Source organism: Hordeum vulgare, chromosome 2H, assembly GCF_904849725.1.
Source record: "Hordeum vulgare subsp. vulgare chromosome 2H, MorexV3_pseudomolecules_assembly, whole genome shotgun sequence".
Lineage (NCBI taxonomy): Eukaryota > Viridiplantae > Streptophyta > Magnoliopsida > Poales > Poaceae > Hordeum > Hordeum vulgare.
In genome coordinates, this window is record NC_058519.1 from 181,680,176 (window position 1) to 181,699,978 (window position 19,803).

The window sequence follows — 19,803 nt, forward strand, 5'->3', positions numbered from 1 at the left end:
CAAGTGTGTGCTCTGTTGTGTGTAGGCACTGAAGACGGGAAATTGCGTAGTACTCCTATTGCTTCGATAAAAGTGGTTCTCACTAAGAGAAATACTTATCTATACTATGCTCCATCATCCCCTCCTCTTCGAAGAAAAACCCAACGGAGATCACAAGTATCAACACACTCTCCCTTTCGTTGCTACGCATCTCCATGGATAGATCTTGGGTGTTCGTAGGATTTTTTTTGTTTTCCATGCTTCGTTACCCAACAGTGGCATCATGAGCTAGGTCTATGCGTAGATGACATCACTACTGGAAAAAGGCTTATAGGTGACCGCTAATGTGTGGCGGGCAGCCCGTGTCACTCGTCACTGCTAGTAGCTGTGGCGGGTGACAAGTAGTGACGGGTGCTGCACACGACCCGCCACGAATCATCGCTGTTGAGTATGGCCACGTGCTGAATGTTATCAGTGGCGGTACGTATCCATAATCACCATTGTTCAGTAAGGTAGCACTCGTGAGCGCGCCATATTGCTCACCACAACTTAGTGTGTGCAAGAATAACCAGCTGAAATCGGATTTGTCGCCCGCCACCCCAAAGCAAGAGCGGCGGGCTGGTTGGCGCGCCCGTCGCAGACGGGAATTACTCGACTACACGCACACGCTCCTCTTCCCGCCACACTTCACTTCACTCTCTCTCACTCTCACTCTCCCCATCGGTGGTGGCACACTTCACTCTCTCTCACTCTCACTGTCCCACGTCGTAGTTCACTCCCGCCGTCACCCCGATCCGCCCCGTCCCGTCCAGTCGGTAATACATCACCATCCATGCCTTCTGTGCCTCTCTCTGACTTTCCTCATCGCAACCCGCGGCCGTGTCTCCACGCACATGGACAGTCACGGCAGCAGCCACACACACGCATTGCCGCGGCAGCAGCTATGCACATGCACACACACATGGCTAGGGTTAGGGTATATAGTTCAACTAGTTCAATAATTTCTTTCAGTAAGGGAAAATATCGAATGTTGATTGCACACATCCACTTTGTGTAGGTGAAAGTATTAGCATGGATAGAAAAGTGGATCATCTTATATAAACACATTAAGATAAAAGTAGGATCTATCACCAAATAAAGTGTTTTTTGGGGTTATCACCTAATAAAGTTGATAGGATAATATCAATTGATAACATGGAATCAATCTTTTTAAAAAAAAGTTTATATTTATATTGTGTTGTAGTAGATGTATTCATTTCATTACAAGGATTCATACTATAAGCGCTAAAGTTTTGGCGAAACGTTGATTTATTTCCTTTTCGCCAAATTTCTAGCTATTAATGTGTCCATTTTTATGTAGAGCTCATGCCAATTTTTTTGTTTATTTTTAATTCAGATTGTGTTGTTTAAGATTTCTTTGGTTACAAAAATGGCGGACAATGATAGGTACCGTGGTGTTGTCCAGAGGCCCTGGGGAAGTGGGGCGCCCAAATCCAAAACCCCGTCACTCGCAAGAAACAATGGCTCGGCACATTCAACTTCACCGAGGAAGCGACACACACTTACAATGCCAAGGCACTCGAGTACGAGGGGCAAAGCAAGGCCCAACTCAACTTTCCTCAGGATGCTTGGCATGCGAGTGAGATAGTGCCTCCTAACACGAGGATAGTCTCCAAGGCCGAGGAGGAGGAGCACATGAAGGCTGAGGCACTCCTCAGGGACCGTGAGCATCAGAGCACCGATACCTTGGTGGAACGGTATCTTCGAGAGGATCCGCATGCGTATGACATTAACGAGGCGTTGCTGATTGCCGTACACAACTAGAAGGATGCCGAGGATGACCCGATAGGCTGGGATGATCTCACCAAGCATGACGACGAGAATTAGATTAGGAGTTGATCTCTCTAATGTGTTTAGTCGTATAAATCTGTGCTTTAGATGTTTGAACCTTTAATGTAGTACTTATGAATCTTGTTATGGCATACTATATATGTCCATGACTACATGATAAGCCTGCTTAGTAATAAATATTGCTACGACGCACCAATGATATCAATGCTTAACTTTTTGAAGGAGGGGGTCATGGTGCTTAAGGTCTGCAATGTTTGCAAAAATCCATGTAGGGATAGTTTATCACATGCAGTAGAATTCGGGGTCTTCTTGAGGGATGGATTCGAAAAATCTGTGGTAACAATGTTCTCTTCTTAATTGTTCCATAGTGTATCGCATGCAATGTAAGGGTCCAATTCAATAATTTAATTAGTGATAGTTTCAAATTTTCGGATGGTCAAGGGCAATCGCACAAAATTGACGTTCGTAAACAAAAGGGTAAAACCATCATAGGAGGCGACGGATGGCCCAAGTACATTTCAAATAATAAGCTCACCAGGGGAGATTACATAGGCTTTTACTTGTAGAAAGCGGTCACCAAGTTAAGGATTGAGTATTTCTCCGACCAAGAAGATGATCTTGATGAGGATGATGCTGAGGATTCCCACGACGATAATGATGATGATGATAAGAGCCAAGATGATGATGATGCTAGCGAGGATGAAGATAGCTGCCAGGAGCATGAGGACGAGGATGAGGAAGATGATGAGGGTAGCGGAGATGATGAGGATGATGATCCATACAATTATGCGATTTTCTCTCAAAGAATGAAAGAACTTAATGAGGACGAGAAGGCCAAACTCATCGCAATCCTACCATCAAGTGTGCACTACTTGGGGAGGCCATTTGTGCATCGTTCTACCAAGACAAACATCGTGAAACACACCATGGTATGTTTTGTATCTTTTTCTCTTTTTCCTGTTCATAACACTATAAGGCAAGATGTCTAACATAACATGCTCTATTTTGTTTTTAATCGCAGGGATCATAGAAATTACCTATGAAGATGATTTGGGCCGAGGACATTCGTGCCACCGGCATGGCTGGAGTAAGCCTTGGAGTAGGAGGTATTATCACCAACCCTCGGTACAAGATGGATATAGACAGCCGCATATCGTTCTATGATGTCGGCTCGCAGGAATTCCTGAAAGGAAAGAGACGACGACTAACGGTTGACACAACATCGGTCATCACGATAAGGAACAACATGAACTACAATTTCCAGATGATGGTTGTTGTAGATCTTATTTAAAAATAAGGTCCACTGAAATATCTCCTAGCCAATGAACTCTTAGTTTAGTTAGGATGCATGCAATATTTTGATGTTGGTTTGTTAACTCGAACAAACTTGAAGTGTTACTAGTCGTTATGAAGAGTATTAAATACATTGTGACTTGCATACCTATCCGTACAATGCATGCTTCATTTGTTGTTTATATTAGATTTGTGCAAAACGTATTGATGGTCGCACAATTTGTGTTGTTGTTGCCATGAGTAAGCCTGTAGTGCTAGGCGGGCCACTACGCCCGCCATTGCAACATGGACAAGTAGTGGGGGGCACGCATTATGGATCACCACTGAAGGAAGATAATCAGTGGCGAGCAGTGTTTTGCACTTGCAACTGAACTGATCGACTAGTGATGGGCGTCCTGCCCGCCACTTATGCCATAATAGCAGTGGCAGGAGGTTGCTGGCGGGCGGCCCCGAGAGCCTCGCCCGCCACTACTAGGCTTTGTGCCCCTTCCAATGCTAGGCATTTTGATACGTCCATTTTGCATCATGCTTTTATATCGATATTTATTGCATTATGGGCTGTTATTACATATTATGGTACAATACTTATGCCTTTTCTCTCTTATTTTACAAGGTTTACATGAAGAGGGAGAATGCTGGCAGCTGGAACTCTGGACTGGAAAGGAGCAAATATGAGAAACCTATTCTGCACAACTCCAAAAGTCCTAAAAAGTTACGGAGAATTGTTTTAGAATATACAAAAATATTGGGCGAAAGAAATACCAGAGGATACCCACCAGGAGGTCACAAGCCCGTTGGGCGCGGCCTATACCCCTTGGCGCGCCCTGCAGGCTTGTGGGCCCCCTGGCAGGCCTCCGGTGCCCATCTTCTGCTATATGAAGGTTTTTGACCTATAAAAAAATCATATCAGAACTTTCGGGGCGAAGCGTCGCTGTCTCGAGGTAGAACTTCGGCATAACCAATCTAGAGCTCCGATGGAGCTATTCTGTCGAGAAACTTCCCTCCCGGAGGGGGAAATCAAAGCCATCGTCATCACCAATGATCCTCTCATCGAGAGGGGGTCAATCTCCATCAACATCTTCATCAACACCATCTCCTCTCCAAACCCTAGTTCATCTCTTGTATCCGATCTTTGTCTCAAACCTCACATTGGTACCTCAGTAGTGTTGATTACTCCATGTAGTTGATGCTAGTTGGTTTACTTGGTGGAAGATCCTATGTTCAGATCCTTAATGATTATTAATACTCATCTAATTATGAACATGAATATGCTTTGTGAGTAATTACGTTTGTTCCTGAGGCATTGTATAAGTCTTGCTATAAGTAATCATGTGAATTTGGTATTCGCTCGATATTTCGATGAGATGTATGTTGTCTCTCCTCTAGTGGTGTCATGTGAACGTCGACTACATGACACTTCACCATCATTTGGGCCTAGGGGAAGGCATTGGGAAGTAATAACTAGATGATGGGTTGCTAGAGTGACAGAAGCTTAAACCCTAGTTTATGCGTTGCTTCGTAAGGGGCTGATTTGGATCCATATGTTTCATGTTATGGTTAGATTTATTTTAATTCTTCTTTCGTAGTTGCGGATGCTTGCGAGAGAGGTTAATCATAAGTGGGAGGTTTGTCCAAGTAAGGTCATCACCCAAGCACCGGTCCACCCACATATCAAATTATCAAAGTAACGAACGTGAATCATATGACCATGATGAAAACTAGCTTGACAGAAATTCACATGTGTCCTTGGGAGAGCTTTGCTTTATATAAGAGTTTGTCCAGGCTTGTCCTTTGCTACAAAAAGGATTGGGCCACCTTGCTGCACCTTTGTTACAATTGTTACGTGCTACCCATTACGAAAAAGCTTATGATAAAACTATCTGTTACCGATAATTTCAGTGCTTGCACAGAGTACCTTACTGAAAACCGCTCGTCATTTCCTTCTGCTCCTCGCTGGGTTCGACACTCTTACTTATCGAAAGGACTAAGATAGATACCTTATACTTGTGGGTCATCAAGACTCTTTTCTGGTGCCGTCGCCGGGGAGTGAAGCGCCTTTGGTGAGTGGAACTTGGTAAGGAAATTTTTTATAGACTGTGCTGAAATTTACTGTCACTTGTCACTATGGAAAATAATCCTTTGAGGGGCTTATTCGGGGTATGTTCACCCCGAACGGAAGCACAAAGAGATGCTCCTTAGCCTGCTGCACCTACTGAAAATATTTGTTATGAAATTCCATCTGGTATGATAGAAAAACTGCTAGCTAATCCTTATGCAGGAGATGGAACACCACATCCTGATTTGCATCTAATCTATGTGGATGAAGTTTGTGGATTATTTAAGCTTGCAGGTCTGCCCGAGGATGATGTCAAGAAGAAGATATCTCCTTTATCTTTGAAGGAGAAGGCACTGACGTGGTATATGCTATGTGATGATATTGGATCATGGAAGTACAACCGACTGAAATTGGAATTTCATTAGAAGTTTCATCCTATGCATTTGGTTCATCGTGATCGGAATTATATCTATAATTTTTTGCCTCGTGATGGAGAAAGAATCGCTCAAGCTTGGGGGAGGCTTAAGACAATTTTATATTCATGCCCCAATCATGAGCTCCCGAGAGAAATTATTATTCAGAATTTTTATGCTTGGTTCTCTCGTAATGATTAATCCATGCTCGATACTTCTTGTACTGGTTCCTTTATGAAGAAAGATAATGAATTCAACTGGGACTTATTGGAAAGAATAAACACAACTATGAAGATTGGTAACTCGAGGAAGGTAATGAGTCAGGTATAAGCCTTAAGTTTGATTGTGTTAAATCCTTTATAGACACCGATGATTTTCGTCATTTTAGCACTAAATATGGACTTGAGTCTGAGGTAGTAGCTTCATTCTGTGGATCTTTTGCTACTCATGTTGATCTCCCCAAGGAGAAGTGGTTTAAATATCATCCTCCCATTGAAGTTAAAGTAGTTGAACCTATTAAAGTTGAAGAAGAAACTATTATTTATAATGCTGACCCTGTTATTCCTACTACTTATATTGAGAAACCACCCTTTCCTGTTAGAATAAAGGAACATGCTAAAGCTTCAATGTGGCTCGTAAGAGTTGTACTAGAACACCTATACCTCCTGAAGAAAGTAAAGTTGAACCTAATATTGCTATGGTTAAATATCTCTTGGTTGATAATATTGATGGGCATGTCATTCATTTCTGTGATGAAGGTGCTAGAATTGCTAGACCTGATACTAAAGGTAAACATAGACCTATTGTTGGTGTGCGTGTTGTTTTTCTTAAAATAGGAGATCATTGTTATCATGGTTTATGTGATGTGGGTGCTAGTGTGAGTGCAATTACCTTTACCTTATACCAATAAATTATGAATGATATTGCACCAACTGAACTAGAAGAAATTGATGCTACCATCAAGCTTGCCAATAGAGATACTATTGCACCAATTGGGATTGTTCGAGATGTTGAAGTATTGTGTGGGAAAATAAATTATCCTACTGCTTTTCTTGTTCTTTGTTCCCCACAAGATGATTTTTGTCCCATTATATTCGATAGACCCTTCTTGAATACCATTAATGCTAAGACCGATTGTGAGAAAGAAACAATTATTGTAAGTTTTGGGGATGTGTTTCATGAGTTCAGTTTCTCTAAATTTCATAGACAACCCCATGACAAAGAATTCCCTAGTAAAGATGAAATTATTGGCCTCGCTTCTATCTTGAAGAAAAGAATTGCCTAGTAAAGATAGGCTGTGCCTCCTATTGATCCCTTAGAACAATATTTGCTAGACCATGAGAATGATATGCATAGGAATGAAAGGAATGAAATAGATAAGATTTTCTTTGATCAACAGCCTATCTTGAAGAAAAGAGATTATTGAAAACTTTGAGGAAGCACCATGCTGCTATTGGATATACTCTTGATGATATTAAGGGAATTAGTCCCACTCTATGTTAGCACAAAATTAATAACCAGTTGTTGATCACCAACGACGGTCAAATCCTAAAATGAAGGAAGTGGTAAGAAATTAAATACTAAAGCTTCTGGAGGTAGGTATAATTTAGCCTATTGCTGATAGTAGATGGGTTAGTCCCGTTCATTGTGTCCCTAAAAAGGGAGGTATTATCGTTGTTCCTAATGATAAAAATGAATTGGTACCGCAAAGAATTGTTACATGATATAGAATGGTAATTGATTTTAGGAAATTAAATAAAGCTACTAGGAAAGATCATTACCCTCTACCTTTTATTGATCAAATGCTAGAAGGACTATCCAAACATACACACTTTTTGCTTTCTAGACGATTATTCTGGTTTCTCTCAAATACCCGTGTCAAAAGAGGATCAAGAGAAGACCACTTTTACTTGCCCTTTCGGTACCTTTGCTTATAGACGTATGCCTTTTGGTTTATGCAATGCATCTTCTACCTTCCAAAGATGTATGACAACTATATTATGTAACTTTTGTGAAAAGATTGTGGAGGTTTTGATGGATGATTTTTCCGTTTACAGAACTTCTTTTGATGATTGCTTAAGCAACCTTGACCGAGTTCTGCAGAGATGTGAAGAAACTAATCTTGTCTTGAATTGGGAGAAGTTCCACTTTATGGTTAATGAAGGCATTGTCTTGGGACACAAAATCTCCGAAAGAGGTATTGAAGTTGATAAAGCTAAAGTTGATGCTATTGAAAAAATGTCGTGTCCAACAAATATCAAAGGTATAAAAAGTTTCCTTGGTCATGCTGGTTTCTATAGGAGTTTATTGAAGACTTCTCTAAGATTTGTAAACCTCTCACTAATCTTCTGCAAAAGGATGTTCCATTCGTTTTTGATGATGATTTTTTAGAAGCATTTGAAATTCTTAGGAGAGCCTTGATCACTGCACCTGTTGTTCAACCACCTGATTGGAGCCTACCCTTTGAAATTATGTGTGATGCTAGTGATTATGCTGTTGGTGCTGTTCTAGGACAAAGAATTGATAAGAAATTAAATGTTATTCATTATGCTAGTAAAACTCTAGACAGTGCTCAAAGAAACTACGCTACCACTGAAAAGGATTTTTTTGTAGTTGTGTTTGCTTGTGATAAGTTTAGACCTTATATTGTTGATTCCAAGGTAACTGTTCACACTGATCACGCTGCTATTAAATACCTTATGCAAAAGAAAGATGCTAAACCTAGACTTATTAGATGGGTTCTTCTGCTACAAGAATTTGATATGTATATTATTGATAGGAAGGGTGCTGATAACCCCGTAGCAGATAACTTGTCTAGACTAGAGAATGTTCTTAATGACCCACTACCTATTGATGATAGCTTCCCTGTGAACAATTAGCTCTAATAAATGCTTCACGCAGTGCTCCTTGGTATGCTGATTATGCTAACTACATTGTTGCTAAATTTATACTGCCTAGTTTCACATACCAACAAAAGAAAAAGTTCTTCTATGATTTAAGACATTACTTTGGGACAATCCACACATTTATAACGAAGGAGTATATGGTATTATTAGACGATGTGTACCTGAGCATGAACATGGATAGATCCTACACAAGTGTCACTCCGAGGCCTATAGAGGACACCACGCTGGAGATATAACTGCACACAAGGTATTACAATCTAGTTTTTATTGGCCTACTCTCTTCAAGGATGCTTGTAAGTTTGTATTGTCTTGTGATGAATGTCAAAGAATTGGTAATATTAGTGGACGTCGGGAAATGCCTATGAATTACTCTCTTGTTATTGAACCATTTGATGTTTGGGGTTTTGATCATATGGGACCTTTTCCAAAGTCCAATGGGTATACTCATATTCTAGTTTATGTTGATTATGTTACTAAGTGGGTAGAAGCTATTCCAACTAGTAGTGCTGATCATAACACTTCTATTAAAATGGTGAAAGAATTTATTTTCCCTAGATTTGGAGTCCCTAGATATTCAATGAGTGATGGTGGTTCACACTTTATTCATGATGCTTTCCGTAAATTGCTTGCTAGGATGATGTTAATCATAGAGTTGCATCTCCTTATCATCCTCAGTCTAGTGGTCAAGTAGAATTGAGCAATAGAGAAATTAAATTGATCTTGCAAAAGACAGTTAATAGATCTAGATAGAATTGGTCTAAGAAACTTGACGACGCATTATGGGCTTATGGAACCGCTTACAAAAACCCTAAGGGCACGTCTCCGTATAAAATGGTTTATGGTAAAGCATGGCATTTACCTCTAGAGCTAGAACATAAAGCTTATTGGGAAATTGAAGAGCTTAATTATGATTTCAAGCTTGCTAGTGAGAAGAGTTTATTTGACATTAGCTCGCCTGATTAATGGAGAACCCAAGCCTATGAGAATGCTAAGATGTTTAAAGAAAAGGTTAAGAGATGGCATGATAGAAGGATACAAAAGCGCGAATTCAATGTAGGTGATCATGTCCTGTTATACAACTTTCGTTTAAGATTTTTTGCAGGAAAACTTCTTTCTAAATGGGAAGGGCCTTACATTATTGAGGAAGTATATCATTCCGGTGCCATCAAGATCAACAACGCCGAAGGCACAAATCCAAAGGTGGTAAATGGGCAAAGAATCAAACATTATATCTCAGGTACTACCATAAATGTTGAAACCAATATTATCAACACCATAACTCCGGAGGAATACATTAGGGAGACCTATCAAAACGTTACAGACTTCGAAAAGGAATAGGTATGTGTTACGGTAAGCAAACCGACTCCAAAACTTTTCCAATGGAAATTTTTATCAGTTTTGGAATATTTAAAAGATTAGCAAAATTTGAAGCAGTCCGAAAAGTGCATGAGGAGGCCGACAAGCCAGGGGGTGCGACCTACCCCCCTGGTCGCACCCTGCAGGCTTGTGGCCACCATGTGTACCCTCCGGACTTCCTTTTCTTGTGGTATACTCTTTTGGGTCGGTAAAGATTCATTATATAATCTCTCGAAGGTTTGGACCTTCGTATCACGACAAAATCTCCTATTTTGTTTTGAGCTGTTTCTGTAGCACATTTAGATCAACATGACGTATTCAAGTTCTTTGAAGGACAAGTTCTTCTTGAGGGTCATCAACCCCTACCTTGCATAGGTGCTACAACACCCTCAAACCATTGAGATGCATGAGGGGGTGTTGCACACCATGATATTGAGGAGCCAAAGAAGACCGGAAGCATGGAGACAAGGCTCGAAGCAATGGAGCAACAAGTCTTCAAGTGCCAAGGGATGGTGGAACGAGGACTCAATGCCAATCACATGATGACCGCGGAGTTTACCCATAAGAAAAAGCTAGATGCCAAGGACATGTGGGATCACGTCTTCAAGATTTACGAGAAAATCGAGCATCTCTAAGCCCAGATCTATGACCTGCAAAACCAAAACTGTGAGTATGAATACAGATTTAAGAGAATGAGTTTGGCTGTAGATTTGAGGATCCCGGAGACTCATTCATCTTTTTACGATGGTGAGCCCATGCCTTGGAAGATGGAGGACACACCCTCAACCTCACCAACAACTCCAACATCACCACCTCCGAAGAAAGACAACTAAACACATGGGTATGGGCACTCCCCTTGGCTTGTGCCAAGCTTGGGGGAGGTGCCCCGGTATCGCATCACCATCACACCTTATACTTTTTTCGTTTTTCTTCGTTCGATCCTTTTGGTTATATTTTGATCTAGTAGAATAAAGTTTTAGTGTGATCTAGTTTTGAGTTTTGCTTTATGTCCCCCCTATGTAAGCAAGTCTGAGAGTTATATAATAAATAGTAGTTTTGAGTTCAGGGCTTTGCTTGCTTGCTATGATCTTGAGAAATAGAAATAGAAAGAAGTATAGAATAAAAGCAAAATAGTATATATATGACTTCACATATAAAAAGCATGTCGATTGAAATTTGTTGTGAGTTGACAAACAAAGCTATTGGTCATTGTTGCAATTAAAAGGAAGTAATAAAGAAAGTGAGGTTCACATATAAATATATTATCTTAGACATCTTTTGTGATTGTGAGCAATCATTAAAATATTATATGTTGAGAAGTTGACATTGGACAAGGAAGACAACATAATGAGTTATGTTTGCTTATTTCCGAATAAAAGTTATATGGTTATAGATCCTTCAACATGTGTATCTTGTTCCCACCCCCTATGAGCCAAAGACTTCCGCACCAACTAGAGATACTACTTGTGTATCCAAACACCTTTAACCTAGTTTTTCCTTGAGAGTCCACCATACCTACCTATGGATTGAGTAAGATCCTTCAAGTAAGTTGTCATCGGTGCAAGCAATAAAAAATTCTCTTTAAATGTGTGTGATTTATTAGGGCGAGGAAAATAAACTTTATACTAACTTGTGATATGGAAGAAATAAAAGCGACGTACTGCATAATAAAGTTCTTTATCACAAGGGGCAATATGAAGTGACGTTCTTTTGCATTAAGGGATTGTGCATCCAACTATAAAAGCACATGACAACCTCGGCTTCCCTCTGCGAAGGGCTTGTCTGTTACCTTTAATTTCTAGTACTTACCTTTATGTAAGAGTCGTGGTGATCTTCACCATTTCCTTTATTTCGCCTTTATCTTTTGGCAAGCGTCATGTGTTGGGGAATGATCTAGGCAAATATATCCACTCGGATGTGGGTGATCATGAGTTATTATTGTTGACATTACCCTTGAGGTAAATAGTTGGGAGGCAAAACTATAAGCCCCTATATTTCTCTATGTTCGATTGAAGCTTTGACCTCATAGGTACCGCGTGAGTGTTAGCAATTATGAAATACTATAAGATGATTGAGTATGTGGATTTGCTTTACAAGCACTTATATTGAATCTTTCCTATGTTGCGATAAATTGGAATTGCTTCAATGACTGAAATCACAGTTTGTTAGTTCTCAATAGAGTTCTTGATTCATATTTTACCTTGTCAATGAATTGTTACTCTAGCATAAGAAATTATACGTCAATATGTGTTGTTGTTCTAAAGATAACCATGATGCCTTTATGTGTGTATTTTATTTTATCGACAACTCTATCTCTAAACATGTGGGCATATTTATCGATCTCGGTTTTCACTTGAGGACAAGCAAGGTCTAAGCTTGGGGGAGTTGATACATCCATTTTGCATCACACTTTTATATCAGTATTTATTGCATTATGGACTGTTATTACATACTCCCTGTGTCCCAAAATAAGTGACGCAAATTTTGTACTAAGTTAGTACAAATTTTGTAAAAAGCAACGACACTTATTTTGGGACGGAGGGAGTATTATCGTACAATACTTATGCCTTTTCTCTCTTATTTTACAAGGTTTACATGAAGAGGGAGAATGCCGACAGCTGGAATTATGGACTGGAAAAGGAGCAAATCTGAGAAACCTATTCTTCACAACTCAAAAAGTCCTAAAAAGTTATGGAGAGTTGTTTTGGAATATATAAAAAATATTGGGCGAAATAAATACCAAAGGGGACCCACCAGGAGGTGAGAAGCCTGCTAGGCGCGACCTACCCCCCTAGGCGCGCCCTGCACGCTTGTGGCCCCCCTGGTAGGCTTCCGGTGCCCATCTTCTGCTATATGAAGTGTTTTGACCTAGAAAAACTCATATCAGAACTATCGGGACGAAGCGCTGCGGTCTCGAGGCGGAACTTCGCAGAACCAATCTAGAGCTCCAACGGAGCTATTCTGACGGGGAAACTTCCCTCCCGAAGGGGGAAATCGAAGCCATCGTCATCACCAATGATCCTCTCATAGAGAGGGGGTCAATCCCCATCAACATCTTCATCAGCACCATCTCGTGTCCAAACTCTAGTTCATCTCTTGTATCCGATCTTTGTCTCAAACCTCAGATTGGTACTTGTGGGTTGCTAGTAGTGTTGATTACTCCTTGTAGTTGATGCTAGTTGGTTTAGTTGGTGGAAGATCATATGTTCAGATCCTTAATGATTATTAATACTCCTCTGATTATGAACATGAATATGCTTTGTGAGTAATTACGTTTGTTCCTGAGGACATGAGATAAGTCTTGCTACAAGTAATCATGTGAATTTGGTATTCGTTTGATATTTTGATGAGATGTATGTTGTCTCTCCCCTGGTGGTCTCATGGGAATGTCGACTACATGACACTTCATCATTATTTGGGCCTAGGGAAAGGCATTGGTAAGTAATAAGTAGATGATGGGTTGCTAGAGTGACAGAAGCTTAAACCCTAGTTTATGCGTTGCTTCGTAAGGGGCTGATTTGGATCCATATGTTTCATGCTATGGTTAGAGTTATCTTAATTCTTCTTTCATAGTTGTGGATGTTTGCGAGAGAGGTTAATCATAAGTGGGAGGTTTGTCCAAGTAAGGGCAGCACCAAAGAACCGGTCCACCCACATATCAAATTATCAAAGTAACGAACGCGAATCATATGAGCATGATGAAAACTAGCTTGATAGAAATTCCTATGTGTCCTCAGGAGTGCTTTGCTTTATATAGTAGTTTGTCCAGGCTTGTCCTTTGCTAAAAATGGAATGGGACACCTTGCTGAACCTTTTTTACAATTGTTACTTTCTATCCGTTATGAATTACCTTATCGTAAAACTATCTGTTACCGATAATTTCAGTGCTTGTAGAGAGTACCTTACTGAAAATTGCTTGTCATTTCCTTCTACTCCTCGTTGGGTTCGACACTCCTACTTATCAAAAGGACTACGATAGATCCGTTATACTTATGGGCCATCAGATTCCTACAGTAGTGTATGCACGAGGAGAACACAAATAAGTTACGAGTGTTGACGTTCAGATTGCTTACCTCCCTTGTTTTATTTAGATTCGTCGGTATTGTGGGATTAAGCGGCTCGGAACATCCTTACTTGTCCTCGCACAAAGACTGGTTCCATTGACTAACATGCAACTTTTTTTTGCATAAAGTGGTTGGTGGGTATTTATCTCTCCCATTTTTGTTGAATCTGATTTGACAAAGGCGGTCGTAGAAGGTGAAAGTGCATTCTTGCCCTTAACAGTTTTTGACATCTGTGACAATTTCATTTGTGTTTCTAACCACATGCTCTAGTGTAAACAACATCATGAAATCTGAGGTGAAGCATGGATTGTTATTCTCCCTCTACTCAGAAAAATTAAAAAGCATGGTCCATAGTGTTTTCTTCTTTCTTGAGTCCTTAGGGCAGCCGCACTATTAAGAGGGGGCGTATCATGAAAACACGTGGGATTCAACTTCACGTACACATATGATCTGACACAACTAATTCACAAAGGAGGTCTGAATTGTATACTCATACAATGATTCTGATAAAGACAGATCTTCTGGGACAGCCAGAACTTCCGGGGACCGAAAGGCCCGGGATGGTTCCGGGTCACTCACAAAAATTGCACTTTTGTGCAACCTTTCTGTTTTCCCCAGAACCTTGCCGGAACCAGACCAGAATTTTCGCACTCCGGAACTTCGAGGCTTGCCACAATTTTCGGGCCGCAGAACTGCCGGCCATAGCCCTAGCACCTTTGAGGGTACCCCAGGGAGGAGACAAACTCTGTGGATAGGGCGGAACCTGCTCGGAACTTGGCCAGAACTTCCGGGCATCGCTATAACTTCCGGTCTTCATAGGAATTTGGCTCCAACGAGTAGATTCGCCCCCACTTATAAATAGTCTTCTTCTTCACCATGAATAACTTGACGACTTCACTTTCTCTCACCACCATTTCGAGACCTCGATTTCTTGAAGTTCTCCCTCCTTAGCCAACCAAAGCTCTTGATCTTTTGAGGAGTGAATACGGAGTGCCTAATTTACACATACACCAATGAAAAAGTTTAACCTCCTTGTTTTCGTGCTGCATCTTGTTACTCTTGGAGGTTGGGGACTCCTAGGCGGAAGGAGTACTCCGGCGAGGAATCGTTCATTGTGATTTCCCCTGGAAAGTTAGTGAGGGTTTGGTGGCCACCGCAAGGCCTACCACTAGTGGTTAAGAAATGCCTTCGTGGTGTTGTCTCAAGGAGATAATAGGGTGAGCCTCGTGGCGTTGGTGTGCCTTCATGGTAACATCCACCTCTCTAAATGGTGACGTAGTTTCCCTCCAAGGAAGTGAACATCGGGATAATTCCTTGTCTTTTGGAGTTGTGGTAATTCCTAACCCTAGATCCTTACTTGTGGCTACTTGTCTCCTTGCCTATTTAACCTATTTTCATATTGAGGTTTGTTTATCTAGTTAGGTGCTTAACTTGTATATCATACTTGTCACCTTATCACCGGAGCAATTGTTAGGCTAAAGTTCATATTCCACATTGTTTCCTAAAATTGCTAAGTAACAACTAAAATTTGTAACTATACCTATTCACCCCCTCTAGGTCCATCTCGAACCTTTTCAATTGGTATCAGAGCCTCATGCTCTAATCGTGTGTCTTAACCTCCCTAGAGCGAGATGGATAAGGATGGGAACCCTCTGATTGCGTCTCCCCTTGAGGGAGGATATTCATCTACGGATGAAAGGATATCCTTCACTTCTGAGGATCTTGAACGGGCCCTTGCTAAGCAGAAAGAGGAGCATGATGCTTATGTTGAGGCCTTGATCGAAATGAGGTTGGATGCATTAGGTGCAAAAAATCCACCACTGGAGAACCCAATGGGTGTGATAAAACAATCTAATGCATCTCTCCCTAATTTGGGCCAACAACCGCAAATTGATAACAACACCGGTGTTCCATGGCTATATGCAAAACCTAGAGTAGAGAAACCGAAGTATAATGCTGGGGGAAACCCTCCTTTACTTGACGACACTGCCAATTTTTCTTTGCGGAGAGTTGGTATGCATTATCATCTTAGGTTTGCCAACGATGAGATGCTAGATATCTTGGAGAAAGGTTACAACCCCGTGAACCCCAAGGACCTCACACTGGGTGAAGTATATGACAAGCACCTCAATGACACCACGATCATGCTCATAAAAAGGGCATGTTTGACAAGGAGAAAAGGCCCTACGTTCACCTATCAAATGCAAAAGAACTTGGGGATAGCACTGTGATGACCAAGACATGAACATCCTCTCTTTGTCTTGCACAATATGAGATTGCAAAAGGGGCATTACAATATTTCTACATGGAGAAAGGTGAGAACCCCAAGCATCTTCTTGAGAGATTGATGACACTTGTTGCCAACATATAGTCATATGATTGTGACAAGAGCTAAGATGGATCCAACTTGACCAAATGGTTTCTTGTGGATAAACTTCTAAATGCTCTTGCTCCACACCACCATCAAATGGTATGGGACTAATGAAGAGAGCATGGTTTCAAGGACATGTGTCCCGATGATGTCATCTCAACCATCCAATTATTCGAAGAATCAAAGGCCAATGCTACAAGGCATCTTGCCATGCATGGCTCCTCATCACCCAAGACAAATCTTACCTTGAAGGCCAAGCATGTGAGGGATGATGATGTTAGTGAAGAAGAAGAGGAAGATGAAGAAGAAGGTTATGAAGATGAATCCCATGATGGGCTCTCATATGAAGACATGTCTCTATTTGTGAAGAAGTTTAGTGCAGGAAAATTCAAGGGAAGATTCCAAAAGAAGAAAATAAGGACTTGCTACAATTGTGAAGAAATCAACCACTTCTCAAACGAGTGCCCTATGAGAAGAGAGAAGACAAACCGAGATTTCTGAAGACTTTTGCAAAGAAGAAGTTGCCCAACCCATTGAACTCCAAGTTCAGGAAGAGAGATGGGAAGGCAATGGTTGCTCAAGATGAATCTGACCCCGATGATGTTGGGGGTGTTGAAGGCGTAGCCCAAGACACTCAAACCACATTGTGACTTGTCAACAAAAGTGGTGATGTTGTCACATACAACTACATGAAAAACTAAAAGGGTAATGCACACAAATGTCTCATGGCAAACGGTGTGGTAGAAGATGATGAGGTACAAACATCTTGAGACAAAGTAAAGGTAACTCCACGATCTAGTGATAAATATCTTGATGCTGAGGATCATGACCAGGAATCCGAAATTAGTGATGCTATCTTTGCTAAAATGAAGGAAGGCATGTGCTCTCTCAAAGGAAAGAAACTCATTATGTTTCGTATGCTTGTGGAGATGGTGAGTATGCACACCACCTCCATTAAGGAACTCGAAACCCTCGTTACCGAGGAAAAGGATAAATGTGAAATCCTTGAGCAGAAAGTCCTATATGAGGAAACACGTAATGATGAATTGTGATTAAAAATAGGTGCAAACATTGATAATCACACTAAAGAACTTTCCTATTTGACAAACACAAAAAACGCTTATAAAGTGTTAAAAATGACAAGTGTAAGCTTGACGAGTCTCATGCCACTCTTTCTAAGGATTGTGAGCTCTTACATTTGTCTTTCAAGACATTGGAAGACGGTCTCGACATTCTTACAAAGAATTTTGACGAACTCAAGCTTACATATCTTAACATTCTTGGCAAAGTTTACTCCTCTCCTATTATAAATGTTGATGCTTATGCTACTAACCCCAATGGTGACCTAGCTAGTGTACTTGGGGAGAACCGCTTGCTAAAGGCTCAAATTGAAAAAGGGCTCATGTCATGTGCCCAAGGACAAAAGAACCTCAATGAAGTGTTGAGTCAACACAAGTAGGTAGTAGGTAAGGAAGGGCTTGGATTTGATCCAAGCATAAGCAAGAATACAATGACGACACATAAGTCCACAACTCCCCCGAGGGAGATATTTGCGCGAGAAGGGCACAAGGAAAATAGATTGGGAAATGTCGGGAATGTTGCGAGTAGGAAGGCCACAAGGGGCCAACCTAATCCCAACAAGCCAAACATAATGTACCTCCATCATATGTGCCCCGTAAGGAAAAAGATGGAGATGTCTATGCTCAATTTTTTGGGCCTCAAAATGATTTTCGTTTCTATGCAATTTGGGTGCCTAAGACTCTGCTTACTAACATGAGAGGTCCCATTGTAAAATGGGTGCCTCTAACCAAGACTTGAAATGTGTGTAGGTTGCATTCTCCAGTGGAGTCAAATGAGTGATTGATAGAGGATGCACCAATCATATGACCGGAGATGGTGCATTGCTCATGAATTTCATGGAAGCAATTCGACCATTTATGAGCATTGTCTTTGGTGGTGGGTCTAAAGGACAGTTACTTGGTTTGGGCAAGGTAGCTATCACAAATGACATGCCACTTGAAAATGCCATTCTTGTCCAATTCCTTAAATATCACTTACTCTTTGTTGGCTATGATACACTTTCTGGACTAACAGAAGTGAAAGTCTTTAAGAGAGATAGTCTTGAAGTTGCCTTTGTGGGGAGTTGGATGGCAACCTTTACACGATTGATTTATCGAAAGAGAGCACATTCCATGGAACTTGCCTCAAGGCCAAGGCCGACAACGGATGGCTATGGCATCGCCGGCTAGCCCATGTCGGTATGAGAAATCTTCAAGATCTCTTAAATGGTGAACACATCCTTGGACGAACCAATGTATCGTTTGAGAAAGGTCGGGTGTGTAGTGCATGCATTGCCGGGAAGAAACATCAATCAAAGCATCCACCCAAGAATATAGTATCAACCTAAAGACCTTTAGAGCTCCTTAATGTGGATCTCTTTGGGCCTCCTTCATGATATAGTCTTGGTGGGAAGAAGTATGTGTTCGTCATTGTTGATGATTACTCGAGTTACACGTGGGTGTTCTTTCTTAAATCCAAGTATGAGACAAAGATCACTTTCATTGATTTTGCCAAGAAAGTTCAACACAAGTTTGACAAAGAAATTTTGGCAATAAGAAGTGACAATGGATCCAAATTCAAGAACTACACCGTGGAAGAGTTCCTTAGTGATGAAGGAATTGAGCATCAATAGTCAGCACCATATACCCCACAACAAAATGGGGTAGCAGAAAGGAAGAACCACACTCTTGTGGAGATGGCAAGATCCATGTTGGATGGGTACAAGTCTCCCAATATATTTTGGCAGAAGCCGTAAACATCGCATGCCATGCATCAAATCATCTCTTCCTCCGCAAAATCTTAGGGAAGGCCCCATATGAGATCATAACCAGAAACAAGCCATATGTCAAGTATTTCCGGGTATTTGGCTGCAAATGCTTCATTCTCAAAAAGAGAGAACGGTTAAGAAAATTTCAATCTAAAACAACCAAATGAATATTTCTTTGTTATGGATCAAACTCTCATGCCTATAGGATCTACAACAAATCCATCGGATATGTTGTAGAAACTTGTGACGTGGTATTTGATGAATTTAATGGCTCCCATGGGGAGCAAGTTGATCTAAGTGATGTAAGTGAAGAAGATTCTTCGCAAGACATTTTACCATGGGTGTAGGTGCTCTACTTCCAATGGAACATGATCCTTGTGAAGGTGAAGATGAGGACACGAGCACCACTCATGCTCAACCAACTACTACACATTCATCACCACAAGATCTCATCCCTCAAGAGCAGTCCATAATTCAAGAACAAGAAGATGTTCACCATCATATACAAGAACAAGAACAAGTCCATCATCTGTTGGGGAACGTCGCATGAGAAACAAAAATTTTCCTACGCGCACGAAGACCTATCATGGTGATGTCCATCTAAGAGAGGGGATTTCCGATCTATGTACCCTTGTAGATCACACAACAGAAGCGTTAAGAAACGCGGTTGATGTAGTGGAACGTCCT